The sequence below is a fragment of the Dermochelys coriacea genome, chromosome 11 (genome assembly GCF_009764565.3).
Source record: "Dermochelys coriacea isolate rDerCor1 chromosome 11, rDerCor1.pri.v4, whole genome shotgun sequence".
NCBI lineage: Eukaryota > Metazoa > Chordata > Testudines > Dermochelyidae > Dermochelys > Dermochelys coriacea.
Genome location: NC_050078.2, coordinates 19,605,461 through 19,617,109, shown reverse-complemented (window position 1 = coordinate 19,617,109; position 11,649 = coordinate 19,605,461). Strand labels below are relative to the sequence as shown.

The following is an 11,649-nucleotide window of genomic DNA, read 5'->3' as shown; positions in this document are numbered from 1 at the left end:
TGCAATGGAGGTGGTTCACTACCTTTTCACAAGGTCTCATATACTTCTTGGTTCATAATAATCATACCTCCCCCCTCCCTATCTACAGTGAGTCCAATGTGACTGGGACCCACTTTAGGGATATTTGTTACCTGTTTACTATAGATAGTATAAGCTACTTCCACTTTTTCCTTTTCATTATTTTCCTCCTCCAGTACACGAAAGGTACCATAGCTATTAGATTGCTTTTTATCATGGTTTTTTATGTCTATTTTCTTAGTTTTGTTTCAAGCTTCTTGAATGTGCCCAGTCAATCCACAAATGTGAGTTTTAAATCAGCAGACCATTGGTGCTCATTAACCATCTGTTTTAACTGCCTCTACAATAATACTCTCTGCTAGACAATTAGATCTGTTTCCAGGTTGCCTTGCAATTTTGTGTACCTTGTATTACAGTACCTTGTAATACAGTACCTTGTATTTCCTGCATGCTATTTCTATCTCCCCAGGCTCCTGTGACTTGTGTTTGTAAATCCTGTACATTTTTATTTCCAGATTCCATAGACTGGACCAATTTCAGAGCTATTTCAAATGTTCACTGTGGTTCAGACAGTAATCCTCTTTGCATTTTGTCATCATTAATGCCACAGACTAATCTGTCTCTTAGCATTTGTGTCAGAGGCACACCATAATTACAATCTTGAGACAGCTTCCTCGTTTCTGCCACAAACTCTCCTCCTGTCACGCTGGATTTCCTTGACCCAGAGTTAAACTCAAATCATTCTGTGGTTTTTATTTTTATTTTTAAAAGAACAGCTTTACTAAGCTCAGCAAGAGATTTTATCTCTGAGCTTTTTCAGGGTTAGCAGGTTTCTCATTAAACTGCAAGTCTTGGTCCTTACAATGCCAAGTATGACAGTTTCTTATCTTCATCTATAAGATCATTAGCAGTGAACAAAATATATTTTTCAGTATTCTTTCCAAACTGAGTGTTATGGATTAAATAGTGAAATGGTCCCATATGTTGCAGCCATTTCCCCTGTGTTTCTATGAGTGTGTAGACCTTACTTACAGATGTCTTCCCAGACCTCTCTCTTTCTCTCTCTCTCCCCCCTCCTTTCAGGTCCTCCTCATCGCCACATGTTGTAATATAAACAAGATATAATCCAACTTCAAGTATTAACAGTGTTTTTAGTTCAGGCAACTTGCATATATCTTTGCAATAGCTCCACTGACCCACACTTTCCAAAGTTGACAATGCACAACAACCCTGGAACAGCCAAACATTTCCTGGTTTTAACTATCTGCCTACTCCCCCTAATGGCAGGTTTATTATACACAGCATAATAGACAATGTCTCTCTAAATTATCTGGTCATTTTGTTTCCTAAAATTAACTGGGGATAGAGCAGGGGTAGGAAGAAGCATATGCACTTTGGTTATATATTTGATTTATGTGGAATAATTAACATAACATGATTAGCATCCCTTTTAGGGGTTTTAAAACATTTCAGACAGTGCAGGTATTGCATGGCAAGTAAATAGATCCCAATATAGCACCACTTCATAGGTGAAGAAGGGATCAGCTATTAAATATAACTTTGCATTGATTTTTGCTGACTAACATGAAGAAAAAGATTTTTGATTTCTCCTAGTGGTTCAAGGTTCTTTTATCCCTGCACTTTGAATTGGGGGGTGGTAGGGGAGAGAAGGGGGAAAGCTAGCCAGTGTATTTTATAAAATATTCTTGCCTGTAATCTTCGTGAAATGTGGTCCATTATCGGTCATTGATATTTCATATCTGAGAAATGGTGTTTTCTTAAAAAAAGACAGAAAGCAATGACACTCATTAGATTTGCTCTTCTGCTTTCCATGGCATAGCAGAGTAATTTTCCTCATACCTGCTCCTTTGTTTCCCCCTCCCCCCATTTCCTTCCCATTTCTCTTTATTCTCTTTTTACTTAAAAATTCGTTTAGTTGTCTCCTGAGTTAATTAATGTTCTCTGCTTGCAAAGGACCTTTATAACATATTGGCACACATGTATTACACTTTATGTGAAATAATTTTCTTTAAACTCTGTCTGCCAGTTTTCAAGTAGTCTCTAGTATGCACTCTCATATTACTATCCCTAGAAGAGTAGTATATTTCACATCATACAAACTTGTTATAACTAGGGTAATTATAATGAGAATTCATGAAGTCCAAAAGTAAAGTACAATGATTTCACATCCCTGAGGGAACAGTCATGCCAAAGAGTAATGTGAAGGTGATCCGTATTTATAAAACAATGTTCTTTTCTTTCATGTTTCTTTTCTTTCATGTTCCTTGCCAATGTAAAGTATTTGTTTAGACTACAGCTGGGCAAATAATGCACAGTAAATTCTTTATTTGGCTAACTTCACCTCTCTCTCTTTGCATCGTTTTCAAGCAGCTTGCAGTTTTTTGTATAGTTCAATAATGATTTTAAATTTGGCAAATAACTCTTTTGGTCTGTAAATTATCTGCAAAACAGTGTTCGTGCACATTCAAAATTTTGATTGGACATGTGTCACATACTATGATTGTTCCCTCCTTTAGAATCAGTTTTCTGGAGAGAATGCTTATGTCTAGGATTTGCTAGTTACATTTTTAATAAAAAATACAGCCTTGCCCTTAGAAGTCCGATATATGTTACCCAATTCCCTTCTCTTTTACTAAAAGCCCAGTGTGGCATCAGTTTTTAAGTATAACTCCTCACTTAGAGCAGTCATGTCCCACTTAAACAGACATTAGTGCAAGGATATTTTTATGATCTACCACACACAATGACCACTTAACATACAAGGGATAGCTCAGTGGTTTGAGCATTGGCCTGCTAAACCCAGGGTTGTGAGTTCAATCCCTGAGGGGGCCATTTAGGGATCTGGGGCAAAAATCGGGGACTGGTCCTGCTTGATGACTATATGACCTCCTGAGGTCCCTTCCAACCCTGATAGTCTATGACTCTAATAATTAAATCCAAATTATATACCAGAAAACAATTCTGTTATTCCATTAATCAGAGGGACTTCTCTGGAAGTGAAGTATCATGTGTGAGGTTTCAGGAATGCCTTTTGTGGGAACTAAGTTTTTGATTTACTGCAGCCCCTACCTGCAGCAGCACTGTAATAAAAGTTTTATCTGTTTTTCCATTCTAAACTCTGTTTTCAGGACTTTATATACAGCAGACATAAAGTGTACTCTGGGATGAAATGTAGCATATAAAAAGTCTCACCCAAAGAGAAGTCAGTCTATTTAGACCCTAAAAGGCAGCTACTCTGAAAAAGCAATCAGTCGAAAATCCCAGTGTTGTCTCTATGTTTTACATATTAGTTTTCCTTTAAAGAAGGTACACCAGTTTCTTCATAAGGAATCAGTGTTTTAGCACAAGAGGTGAAATCCTGCCTCAATTGAAGTCAATGGGAAAACCGTTTACATCAATGAGCCGAGAATTTCATCCAAGATCTCCTGGTTGTGATGTGCCTTGTGCGGATGTTGCACATTAACTCCAGGGACAATTTGAGCAATGGTGTTCACAGGAAGAAACCATAGCCTTTGTTTTCTGGGTACTGCACCTTTAAATCTCTAGAAACAGGCATTTCTGAGAGGCAGCTTGGAACCACATACTGTGTTCTTTCCTCCAGCCTACTTTTGCTTTCTTTAATCAGACTGAGGGCATCCGTTTGCCATCAGGTCCTTGTACCTGTCCATTTTCCCCACTGGAAGAGAGATATTGCCCACCCCAAGTGTCCAAAAAAAATCATGAGTCAGGCCACAAAAATCAAGAGACTTGCTTAAAAATCATTGGGGATAACAACTGTTGGGTTCCTTTTGTTTGCTCTCTGGTTTCTGAGCCTGTAGGGTACTCAGGTAACCTTGTCAAGCTTTTTTCTGCAACTATGAAAACTAGAGGTTATTTTACTTTTGTTAACTAAAAGTTGAGATTTCCTTACAAAATTTCTCAATTCTAGAAGCTGGTGCTTTAAGAAAAATATCAAATATCACAAGAGTTGGCAACAGTGGAAGGGAGTGTTGCCATCCTGCTCCCTGAAGGGAGTCCCTGGTGACTAAGTGAGCCTATCATTTCCAGAAAAATATACAGGTAGCTCAAAAGCCACAAGTAGAGGCAAGAAGTTCCATTAGAAAGAGCTTAGTTGAAGTTTTCTGAGAGTTTTATTACAAAACTAAGCACGTTTTTGTAAAAATGGGCAGTATACATTTAATGAGAGAGCTTAGCTAGTTTTCTATTTCAAGAGTGCAGTTTTAGAGATAAGCTGTTTGGTGCTCCCCTAACACAGGCTTATTTTTCATTCACATAAAGGTTAGTCCATTGGTCCTCATACACAGACAATAAAGCCTTTGAGAACTTAGGATGGAGGGAATTAAGACCAGTTACTTCATAATTGGCGACGCCACACATTTAATTTTTGAACAATTTTTTTTTAAATAATGCTTTGCATTTCTGTAGCACCTTGCAGCCAAGATGCTGAAGTGTCTTTGCCAACTTCTACCCGAGCCTAGAAATGCTTCTGTGAGAATTATAACTCTGAGGTGTTATATAGGTGGGTAAGCAGAGGCACAGAGCTGATAAATAAGTGAGTCAGAGAGAGCCCATGTGACCTCCTGTCTCCCAGTCTCCTGTTCCAGCCACTAGAATACATTTCCACACTTAATCTTTGCATCTGCAATGATATAATGATGCTCATGAATTTTCCTCGAGTTAATGTTATGTGTTGTAGACATCCCCTGTAACTAAAATTACCAACATCATCAAGTAACAGTCTATAGGCCCAATAATTCAGCAGCTTTGAAAGGTCCCTGAAGGAACATTTACACAATACACAGACTCCTCACACGCATAATGTGTTCACTGAGCAGCAAGCAGTATACCAGAGGTTCTCAACCAAGGGTCCATGCCCCACAGGGGAGCTGCGAGCAGTTTTCAGGGGGTCTGCCAAAATAAGCCAGAAAGCAAGGCCAGCATTAGACTCATTGGGGCCCCAGGGTGAAGCCAAACCTGAGCCCCACCACCTTGGGCTGAAGCTGAAGCCTGAGCAATTTAGCTTTGTGGAGCTCCCGCCTCCATGGCATGGGGCCCCAGGCAATTGCCCTGTCTGCTACCCCACAATGCTAGCCCTGGCTTTTAATCTACTGGATATGCAGAAAAAGTGGTGTTGTGGCACAAGCTCACCGTGAAGTTTTTAATAGCATGTTGGGGGTGGGGGGTGCTCCAGAAAGAAAAAGGTTGAGAACCCCCACACTATAGTGTCTAGCCATTCCTAAGGCAAAAGGCCACTTTCAGCTGTGCCCAAATTAGCCCTTTGTGCGCTTACTATACCAATTTTGATGCTAATTCTGTGCAAGCCCAGTCCCCAGTGTAGATTTAGAGCAGCCTCAGGTTGTTTAAAGTAACCAGCTGCCAGCAGTTTCACATGGGTCATTTTGGCAGCCAGGAATTGTCAGGGTGTCGAGTGGGTAAAGCCAAACCTTCGCTGTGCCAGGGCAAGAGAGGGGCAGTTGCACAGGAACTACTACAGTGTTTGTGCCACCAGAGAATTCCCTTGTGCACGAGGAGCACTGCACCAGCCACCTATGCTGCCTCTATAGCAGTTTTGCACCAAGAGGCCTAATAATTTCTCCATCCCCCCTTAGTCTAAAGGATAAATGGCAACAATATATGGACCAGATCTTTCATTCCTTGTGCCCCCAAAGTTCCCATTAGCCCATACAGAAGTTCTACATGGACAACTGCTCTGATCTAGAGTCAGTTAAATCAATGGGAGTGTAGTTTTCTATTGACTTCAATGAGTTCCAGATCAACCCTTAAACTGACAGAATTGTTCTACAGCACCAAGTCTCAGAGTATTACCACAGTATAAAAAATATTTGTTAAAAAAAAAACCCACAAACACACCACATACACACCTTGAATGCATAACTGAGTTTCCACTTTAACTTCTCTGTCTCCTTCCTTCCTTGCCTGATATAGGGTTTGACCACTATACGCCCAGGGATAAGCCAAGCTCCGAGGATCTCACACAGCTCCCTTGGCTCCTCATGGGTTTGTTTTCTGTAGCACCTTCCATTTGAAAACAAAGTGCTTTCCCTACAGTCATGTAGCAGCACTACATCCCTGGTGGAAGAGAAGCATTTTCAACCAATGTAAAATAAGGTTCTGAAGCAGAGTGCACTTGCCCTAGACTGCACAGGAAGCTTGTGTCAGAGTGAAGACTAGACTCGAGATTTTCAGATACTCACTCCAGTGCTCTAACTGCAAGACATCCTTCCTCTCCAGTTCTATAGGGCCAAAAACTGGAATGTATAGAACACAAAAAAAACAAAATAAAGTCTCTGCTTCAATACTGGCTTAAACATTTCAAAATATCAAAAAGAACAGCACCCATCAAGACACAGAAAAGACCCACAGAGAAAAAGAGTATGCAGGTATGTATAAGGACTCCTTATATTCTCTTTTAAATTACTGTGCCCAAATTAGTTAAAAAAAAAAAAAACAACCCACACACTTTATCAGATAGCAGCATGCAAGATATAGCTACAGATTTATTAGATTATTCCCTTCATGGACCTCTCACAGGGTCCACTCGCCACAAATAGCACCTCCTGCTGGTAGCTCAGGGATTTAGCTCTTGCCAGGCACTGCCCTCCTCTGGCAGTGTCTCTACCTGTCATCTCTTTCATCCTGTGGTCCTTCTCACTCCTGGAGCTACAGCTTCCAGTTCCTGGCTTGGCCCTCCAGCCAGGTCACTAAGATTCTCCCCTTCCAGGAAAATTAAGGTCCTCCCAGACCAGTTGGCATCTTCAAGACCCTGCATCACTTCTCAGAGGCTGGTAGGGAAACCCTGGCCTGCCCTCTACACTGGCTTCCAGTCCAGGGACCTATAACAAGCAGCCAGGGTCTATATAGTCCTATCCCTTGCTGCTGTTTCCCTGGGCGACAACGACGGTGGTGGCGGCGGCGGCGGCGGCGGCGGCGGCTTCTTCTTCTTCTTCTTCTTCTTCTTCCTACTTACCTAGCTTCTAACACCCTCCTCCCAAAGAGTGGCCATGGACTACTTCCTTGTAGCCTCAGTTAGTAAACATAGCTCCTGGGCTTTTTATAGGCCCTTTTCCTGCCCAGCTGAGCCCATTTCCAATTAGTGGCTTCCTCCCTGTCTCCTTCCTCAGGTGCAGCCTGGGCAGTTAATTGGCCTACCTAGCCACTTTAACCCCACCAAGCCTTGTGTGGCGGTGGGTAGAGTGTCACAGGTGTATTTAATGCTGTAAGTATGAAACATATACAGTTACAGTCCTCTCTGCTATGCAGGGAAGAATAAACTGTTACCAGGATTAAAAATGGAAGGAAAAGAGAATGCCTCTTTCAAATTTAAAAAGAACAGGAGTACTTGTTGCATCTTAGAGACGAACAAATTTATTAGAGCATAAGCTTTCGTGGGCTACAGAATGAAACATACAGTAAGAAGATATATATATACACACACACATACAGAGAAGGTTGAAGTTGCCATACAAACTGTAAGAGGCTAATTAATTGAGTTATCAGCAAGATAATAAAATTGTTCCAAATTTACTCCTCCTCATAAGCAATCGATTGGCAGGTCAGTGTAGGCTCAATCCTGCAAGGTGTTGAGCTCTCTGGCCCCCATCCAGCAAAACACTTAAAAACATTCTTACCTTTAATCATGTGAATAGTCTTCATGATTTAATACAACTATTTACATGCTTAAAGATAAGCATATGCTCATTGCACTCTACATCATCTGCAACTAGCACAGCTTGAATGGTGGCCATTGTTACAAATATGATAATTGCATTTGTTCAGTTAAGAAATGAAAAGACACTAATTGAAGTATATATTTAAACTTCTCTCTTTCTGGTTTATTATTGACATAATTCCCTATCCCTTAGCTGGAGCAAGAGGGGGAAATGTGAAACTTTAAGCTGCCTCAAATAAACCTGTTGCTTTCTGTCATATCTAAATTTCATAAAAGCTACAGTTATGCAAATACAGAGTTGCTCTAAAATATAAACGACATTGGATCGTAGATATTTTAATCTCTATTTTAACTAGATGATCAGTTTTAATTATACTTTATTATATGCATTTGGATATTTTCTTGTGATATCAACAATTTACTGTACTAAAGGGGATATTTGGCACTCAAATGGTAGACACTGGCTTTGGGTCAATCATTTCTTCAGTGTTCATTTCATTTGTCCTCCATGTCCTTTTATGATTTACATTTCCTAGTCTCCTCATGTCAGTCACTCTGTTTTATTCACCTCCTCATTACCAATTCATCCAGCTTTTGAATCAATATTCAGATCAGCAGGTCGGCTCCTATGCCTACACTTACAATCAGCTCAACACCAAGACAACAGAGTGTGATCATCACCTTTAAATCCACACATTAGCGTAACTTAAGGAATTTTTAGAAGGTGACTTGGGTTTATTAGGAAGAATATTGCATTATGTTACATTCTATGCTTCTGTATTTCACTCCATATTTTAGCTGAACAGACACATAATTGTCTTATGAAGGGATTGGTTTTTAAGTGCCATAAATAGATTTTTTTAGTTTACAGGCTCTTTCCAACTCCATTTTTCTCCCTGCCACACAAAATAAAGTTTTTCTATGTCATTGTTGCTGTTATGGAGAAATGCATTTTCTGTCTTGCCTTAAAAAGAAAGATACTGCAAAGCACGGACGACACAAGAAGCAATTTAAATCCGGTGATAGAAAATATAGCCCTTGCAGACAATGCATAGTAATAAGTAATAGTATAAGAACAGTTTGACATTAGAAGAAAAGTGCCTAGTAAACCATTTTTAAACAAATAAATACATTTTCTTTTGCCATTTTTTTTGGTAGGAAAGAAACGGGGAAGAAAGTAGAAAAATGTATGACTGCGCATCACTCAATAGCTACAGAACTGTTTTTAATAATGTATGTTATTTCTGCTTTTGGACAGGCAACATACAGAGGTCAAGTACTATTACAAGTCACTTTACTCAAGGTGCTTTTATCCACTCCACCGTTATTTTCACAGTCATTATCTGTCTGGAATGGCAAAAACAAGGGTATGTCATAGTACTGTGACTGACTTGTTCTGTGTGTTTCGCTCTATGTAAGTTATATTTGCAACAATAGTTCACCAAGTATGTATCAACTAAAAAAAAAAAGTATAATATTGATGTCTAAGGCCATGGGGTTCCAGCGTGACAAACCACACTTTAAAATGACATCCAAAGGGTTGCTCTGTATCTTACCTGAATACAGGAGCTTATTGACTAATTTACATAGCTTCTCAAGTAACGTGATGAATTTTGAACTTTAATAAATGCTAGTTTGTGACTAGCTTTATGATTTTGTCTTAATGAGTCTCATTTTAAATGTTAAATGTCTCACAAACATTGGGAGTTCCCATTATTCAATAGCTCTTCAGTAACTTATGGGACGATAGTTATGGCCTCAGTCCAAACTATAGTAGACAGGCATCCATATCATCCAAATCACCAACTGATGCTTTCAGCAGTAGAATAGAATTCAAAAAGAACAATCTGAGGTTTTTTTGCTTGTGGAATGTCCACAATTGGATCCCAATGTTTAGAAATTCATGCGTTATTCAAAATTCTGCTACATTTTGGTTACTCTTTTGACATTCAAAATTTGAGCTGTGATGCTTCATGATGATTAGCTGCATAAATCACATAGTATTCTTATTCTTCTCTACTGGTTTCTGGTGCAAATTATCATGGAAAAAGAACTTCAAAGATTGCTTTTCATCAATATTATTGCCAGGAAAACATCACTGCGTCAACATTCACAGGAAATGAACAGAGAAGGGTAGTGGACAGAACTGAAATGAATTAATGGTTCAGTGCAGACTAGCATCCATAAAGGACTGCACTATTGGAGTCAACGAGAGTTATTCCATTGAATTGAATGGCATCTGGATCAGGCCAAAAGTGTTTTCCACCAGTCATCCAAATCTACTCAACTGATGAGCTAATTCATTGTGATTGAAGATGTCTGTAGAGTTTACATTTGTGCTGCCAATACTGTATGTATTCTCTGGCCAGCCTGGACAACGTTACATGGAAGTATGTCTGTGGACCAGCAAGCAGGATTCATATAGAGCCCTTGCAAATGTAAACTCTCAAACTATTTGATACTTCATATCTACCAGCTGACTATTATTAGTTTCATGATCTCCATGTCCCCAGTTAATGAATACATTAAATAACGACAAGTGGTTCAACTTTGAAATATAATGTAAAATAATTACTATACTCTTTTGGGTGAAACCCTAAACGAAGTTTCTGTTTCTTTAGAATTCCCATGTCACTTCTCATAGAAAGTTTCCTCAGACTTGTCCAGTATAGAGTATGCTAGTTGACTGCCACCCTCTACCCCACAGGGGATTACATTTCAATGGTGCTGAATGTATGGAGCTGCAAAGTAACCCAGGGTTCTAGACCAATGTAATCTATTTTTCCATTTCATTTTCCTTTGATCTATAGTTAACTTTAAAGTGCCACAATATGTCTGTAGCTCGTGTCTAATTACCCCAGTGTTGCAGCAAAAGATTACTCATGTTACAATCTGAATTCATACCAACTATTTTGTTTCCAATTATTCTCAATTATTTGCCACATCAGAAAGCGAGAATGAGGTATTTTAAAAGAATTAATTAAAATATAATTAACAGAAAGCAGCTCCAATACCACCACGTTTATTTCAGTGAACAGGGTGCGAATAGCAGGGAACAAGTAACAATGACACAAGAGGAGAAGGAGAGTTTATATAATATGTTATTCAGAGACAACAGCATCCAATGTGTTTATGGATTGAAAAATTTGCAAAGAGGCACACTGGCAGAATTTGTTCTCAATGATTCTGGTTAGAAATCATAGCCAGCCAGTGACCAAATAAGTGGGGGGATGGCTTGGTTTAGAAATGCAGCCTAGTGACAGTCCATTTAATATCATGAGTACTATTGTCTTCTCAACACTGAATCTAAACCTTTTGTAGGAATTATGCCATGCCATGGTTCTGTACATGAAAATGGTCCAGAGGCTTATGAGGCTAAGGAACCACTGCCCCTACCTTCCCCAGCTCTAATCTCTACTGCTAGACACAGGGTTAAGGTTATAATTGATTTCTGTTACTCTTGTACCTAGAAGCCCTGTTACTGCAGCCCCATGTGACACATACTGTACAAGCACATAACCAGATGCAAGACTATAATATGGTAGGAGGGGAAACAGAGGCACCGAGAGGTGAAATGACTTGCTCAAGGTCTCACAATCAATAGTGAAGCCCAAAACAGCCCCAAGGTCTCTTGAGTCCCAGTCTACTACCCACTCCATTAGACCGTTCTGTCTCTCTTAAGGTGTAAGGAAAATAACAATTATAGATTAGAATCAATGACTTTACTGACCTAACAGGTAATTATTATTTTTTCAGAATTATTTTAGCAACCAATGTTTTCTAAAGTGGTTAGCAATTTGAGGTGCTCAGCTTGAGATTCCATGAAGAGTCCTGAACTTCAGAAAGTTCTGGGCACTTGCCCTTTTGAAAAAAACAAACAAACTCCAGATCCTTTTAAGGTACTGGGCACCCATGGGCGG

The 11,649-nt window shown here is 39.5% G+C and overlaps 1 long non-coding RNA gene across 1 annotated transcript; it reads right to left on the bottom strand.

The window, feature by feature from the left end:
- Positions 1-2,970: 2,970 nt before the first annotated feature.
- On the bottom strand, positions 2,971-7,203 carry LOC122458078. Its single transcript, XR_006277912.1, has 4 exons — positions 7,028-7,203; positions 6,255-6,308; positions 5,922-6,129; positions 2,971-4,947 (listed from the first exon to the last, which is right to left on the bottom strand). It is a non-coding gene; the product is annotated as an uncharacterized LOC122458078 (long non-coding RNA).
- Between the last annotated feature and the right edge of the window lie 4,446 nt (positions 7,204-11,649).